This window comes from Procambarus clarkii, chromosome 54 (assembly GCF_040958095.1).
Source record: "Procambarus clarkii isolate CNS0578487 chromosome 54, FALCON_Pclarkii_2.0, whole genome shotgun sequence".
Classification (NCBI taxonomy): domain Eukaryota; kingdom Metazoa; phylum Arthropoda; class Malacostraca; order Decapoda; family Cambaridae; genus Procambarus; species Procambarus clarkii.
This window is the reverse complement of record NC_091203.1, coordinates 11,967,203-11,972,807: the sequence shown is the minus strand read 5'-3', so window position 1 is coordinate 11,972,807 and position 5,605 is coordinate 11,967,203.

The window sequence follows — 5,605 nt, the reverse complement described above, 5'->3', positions numbered from 1 at the left end:
AAATGGCGACCGGACAAAGCCGGCGCAGATAAGGTATGGTTGGAGAAGCACCAAGTGTTAGTGCCCAAAGAGTTTAGGGCGGCTGTGTTAGAACTAGCCCACTCCGTAGATATGGCAGGGCACTTGGGGGTGAAGAAGACCTTAAATAAGGTGCAGGAGCACTTCTACTGGCCGAACGTGTGGAAGGAGGTAAAGAAATATTGTAGGACATGTTTGGCGTGCCAACGTGCAGGTAAGCCGGCTCCGGCTATACCAAAAGCACCCTTAAAGCCCATACCGGCATTTGGCGAGCCTTTTGAGAGAGTCTTGATAGACTGTGTAGGTCCGTTGCCGAGGACCAGAAAAGGCCACGAGTACTTACTGACCATAATGTGCATGGCCACCCGTTTCCCTGAAGCAATCCCCTGAGAAGAGTGACGTCGAGAGCCGTTCTGGATAGACTACAGAACTACATTGCGTGGGTAGGAATGCCCAAGGTTATCCAGACGGACCAGGGGAGTGTCTTCCAGTCGAAGTTGTTTAGGGAAACTGTGAAAGGATGGAGAGTAGAGCAAGTGCGCTCGTCACCGTATCACCCTCAGTCGCAGGGAGCATTGGAGCGTTTCCATGGAACGCTAAAGAGCTTGTTGAGGATATACTGTGCTGAGGAAGGGAGTAGTTGGGATGAGGCATTACCATCCGTGTTGTTCGCCATCAGGGATGCGGTAGTAGAATCACTCGGATTCACCCCATTTCAACTGGTGTACGGACACTCCGTGAGGAGCCCAGTGGGCGCGCTGAAGGAGCAGCTCACCGTGGATAGGCCTAAGGTGGACGTGGGAAAATATGTGAAGACTTTTAGAGAGCGACTCTCTAGGGCCAGAGATTTGGCCAAGGAAAATTTGAGGACATCCCAGGCAGAGATGGTAAGGTACCACAATAGGAAGGCGAAGGGCAGGAAATTTCAAGAAGGAGATCAGGTGTTAGTCCTGCTACCGGTAAAAGGAAGTATATACGAGTCGAGATTTTGTGGACCATATACCATCCAGAAGGCATTAGGGGATGTGAATTATGTAATCCACATGCCAGATCGTCCGAGGAAGTCACAGGTTTGCCACGTGAACATGATAAAGAGGTACTATGACAGAGATAAGCCTCTAGGCGATGAAGAACCGATGGAAACCCCATTGCAGGCGACGGTGCTGTGTGGAGGAGACGGAAAAGGGATAGAAGAGGAGAACTGTAAGTTAGAGAAGGCCGATGGCGCGAAGATATCAAATACAGAAAGCCTGGCCAAGATAGGTGAGCGTCTGGGTCATTTGGAGGATGACCAACGACAGGAGCTAGTGGAGATCCTACGGAGGAATAAGTCGTTATTCACGGACGTGCCTAGAAGACACCGCGGAACGGTGCACGAAGTGAATGTAGGGAGTGCTGAGCCCATCAAGCAGCACCCTTACAGAGTTAACCCGGAGAAAGCAGCGGCAATGAGAGCAGAAGTGAAGTATCTGCTAGATAACGACTTGGCAGAGGTTAGCGACAGTGACTGGAGTTCGCCGTGCCTCCTCGTGAAGAAGAGTGACGGCACGTACCGGTTCTGTACCGATTATAGGAAAGTGAATGCACTCACGGTCGCTGACGTCGTTTCCGATACCGCGCATTGACGATTGCATAGATCGGATTGGGAGTGCACGGTATGTCTCGAAGATAGACCTGTTGAAGGGATACTACCAGATTCCCCTGTCTGAGGAGGCCAAGAGGATCTCAGCGTTCGTGACACCCGACGGCTTGTACCAATATAAAGTGGTGCCGTTCGGAATGAAGAATAGTGGTAGTTGTTTTCAACGAGTAATGAATCGGGTATTACAAGGCGCGACTGGATGTGCAGTGTACATCGATGATATTGTGGTGTTCGCTGATTCCTGGAAGGATCACGTGGATCGACTTTTAGATTTGTTCGATCGGTTGGAGAAGGCCAACATGACGATCAACTTGGCAAAAAGCGAGTTCGGGAGAGCACGCCTGGAGTACCTTGGATATATAGTAGGGCAAGGCGAGGTTGCTCCGGTAAGAACAAAGGTGGAGGCCATTGACAACTTCCTGGTGCCCAGGAGTAAGAAAGAATTGTTGAGATACCTCGGTATGATTGGGTATTACCGGAAGTTCTGTGAAAATTTCTCCACCGTAGCCGCTCCTATGACGAGTTTGCTATCAAAGAGCAAGAAGTGGGAGTGGAATGGAACAGCACAAGAAGCGTTTGAGAAGACCAAAAGACTGTTGACTGAGGCACCTGTACTAGTGTCGCCAGATTTTGAAGCGCCGTTTACGTTATTTGTAGATGCCAGTGATATAGGGGCCGGAGCTGTACTGACGCAGCAGAATGATGGAATTTACCGCCCCGTGTCCTTCTTCTCGAAGAAGTTCGTTAAGCACCAGAGGTCGTACAGTACAGTTGAGAAAGAGACTTTGGCCCTGGTGATGGCATTGAAACATTTTGAAGTGTATGTGAGTGGGGGGGGGACACCCAGTGACGGTGTATACAGACCATAATCCCCTAGTTTTCCTGAAGAAAATGAAGCATGCAAACCAGAGATTAACCAGATGGTTTTTATCGCTCCAAGAGTATGACCTGGTGATAACGCACATAGGAGGGCGAGACAATGTAGTGGCTGATGCGTTATCTCGAGCCTAGCCACTAGAATAACTCTCAAAAATAAGGGGAGGGGAGTGTTATGATCTCAGCCTACAGGGGAAACGAGTCTCCCTCCTTGAGAGTTATTCGTCAAGCCTGACCTGATTAGAAGGTCTAGCGAATATTGAAGTGATAACACATATGTAAAATAGTTGCTTGGATATGTATAACAGTTTGAGATCATGGGCAATGAAGAAGAAAACAGATAAATGACTGGCGAGGAGATGTGGACATTTTGCTGGAGGCGTGAGGCTCGCTTCCGGAGGACCTTGACCTCACTTGAGTGCCAGACATCGCAGGGGGAAGCCGCGCTCCATTTGAGCTCCCGCCAGAAGGGAACCCCTAGTGATATATCTCGAAGAGAAGAGAAGTGTGTAGACGTGCCAGCTGTGGGACCGAGCTGGGAACGTTGTGGTATCAAGTCCTGGTCGACGAGCAGAGTTTAATAAGCTACTCAGAGGCATTTTCGTGGGCTGTGTGGAGCGCCCTGACCAGACGCCGTCAGAGGAAAAGCGCCCTCGATCAGTTAATCTGTGGTAAGCACGATATACGCCAGTTCATAGTGATCACTTGTAGTTGGTCGTGTGCCCAGCGACGGTAGCAATGTTTATTTATAAGTTAGACATGTTTTAATAAGGCAGAAAGCCTGAAATAGGAGAGTGAAGAGGGAGGAGCACGGAGCGACGTCCGCCCCCTCTGAGCGCTGGCGGACGACTGAGGGAGCCTGGCTCTTGACGGAGGAAGACCCTCCCAGCGAGTGAGGACCGCCGCCAGGCGAGGTGGAGTATGGACCCGCCCAAAACGGGGGAGTCCACTCTCACTGTATGTGGAGAACAGATAGAGGTTTGAGGCAAGCATATTGTGTGGTTATTTTTGTTTATGTGTTAAAGGGGAACATTTTATTGGAGTGTCGATGGGTTGCAGGTTTGTCTTTTGGGGAAGAAGTTGCTGAGAACTTCGAAGCCAGCAGATGAAGTAGCTGATGAGACTCCAAGGTAGTGGAGCAGAGGACCTCGAGCTGTGAGGAGAAGCAGCAGTGAAGAGGAGTGTCACGTGCTTCTGTAGAGGTGGAGAAGCACCATAGTTGCTCGGGGAAACTTCATGGTGTAGCAGCCAAGAGAGCTGTGGAGGACCCTAGCAGAAGGGTGAAGCACCGTAGTTGCTCAAGGAAACTTCATGATAGCAGCCTGGAGGAGCTGCAGAGGATCCTGGTAGTGAAGCCCGGAAGAACCTAAGGATATTAGGGTAGTGAACTTCCAGAGGTGGAAGGGGAAGTTCTGGTGGATTACTTATAGGGAGTTGATAGTGTTTGGTTGTCATTAGCGTGCAAGACGCAGTGAGAGGTGAGTGACTGTTGGCATTCTTACGTCAAGGAGTTTTTTTATACTGAAGTATCAATGAACATTTATACTGGTATATGTTATTGCATTCAAATGCTGATTTTCTATATATATATATGTTATCTTGCTGATGGTGCAACAGTGTATGTAGGCTTGATCAACTTGAGGAGGTTAATAGTATCAGGTGGTGAACCAGGAGATAGGATACCACTTGATAAGCTGATAATAGAGTTCTGATGGTGTTGGAGTGCAACCTGATTGTGATATTATAGAGTATAGGATTCATTATTATTATATGTGTGTATGTATCGTGTATGTGCTTTGTCCAGTAAATGTGTCACAATTTGCTGGTGTTTGCCCTTGTCCTAGTGAGGCTTCCCAGGAGGTAGTAAAGAAGGAGAGAGAGAGAGAAAGAACCAAGAACCACTGCCGTGGACAGGGTAAAAGGTAATACTAATAAGTCAAAAATGGGATTGAGGAGATCATATCACCTAAGGAGAGAGTGGGGAGTCACAGCGGCTCGAGTGGGTGTGTGCACGTGACAACGAGGCTAAGTGTTGGAGCCGCATCCCCTAAACGTGTGACGTTGAGCCCCTCTCCAAGAGCCAGAAGCGCCAAGGGTGATCTCCTAGTATAAGCACTCTGCCGAACTGTGGGTTGGGTTGTCCATAGAGAAGGATCAACGACGACAACACCAACCAACCCACAGTCTATAATAGAATATACCACATATGTACTAATTCATATGCAATTCATATTGACTTTAAGCATTAAGTCATATATGTGCTGTCTTGTGCGAGAGCGGGTTGCCTTTTTTAATTTTTTTTCTTATTTTTTCTCAACACAATATATACTTTAATCTCAATTAGTATTAAGTTTTAGCCTTAGTGTTTTTCCTGCCCGAAACGCTTTGCGTAATAGTGGCTTAAGGCATTGTATGTACTAGCTCAATCTATAAATCCATCAACTTTTGTATTTCACCTTGTATGTATGTACTTTACCTGAATAAATATTTGTATTTGTATATGTATTTGTAGGGGCAGGCTGCTTATACTGGCAGTGCTTGCATATTGTTGAAGCAGCATGACGGCATAATCAACAGGTGAATGGTGATCAAGTTAACGTCTGCTAGGATGAGAAATCGTTTTAATTTTATTCCACGTTTGGGATGAGGATGTTGCATGATTAATGTCTTGCAAAAACTGTTCGCAGTGCTGGTTATATACTTGTTCCTTTAGCTTTGTAAACTCTCGGCTGGCCGTAAGAAATATGTTGGGGGATGTCAGTTGTTTTATTTATTTATTTATTTATTTATTTACATACAAGAAGGTTTAGATTAGTTCATTTATTATGCACACCATACCCATCTTGTGGGCGGTAGTGGAAAAGGTTACAGAGGCACATACTGGGCTCAGGGACTGAACCCCACAATTCATTTAGCTAAGCAAGTTACAATCTTGATGAGCTAGTTACAAAATTCAATATAAGTCGTCACATCAACAGTGGATTCGAGATCGACCTCAAGTACAGGTTGTAAATTAAGCAACTGCATGACATGTGGAGAGCTAGTGTCAAAATTTATATGTTTGTCCTG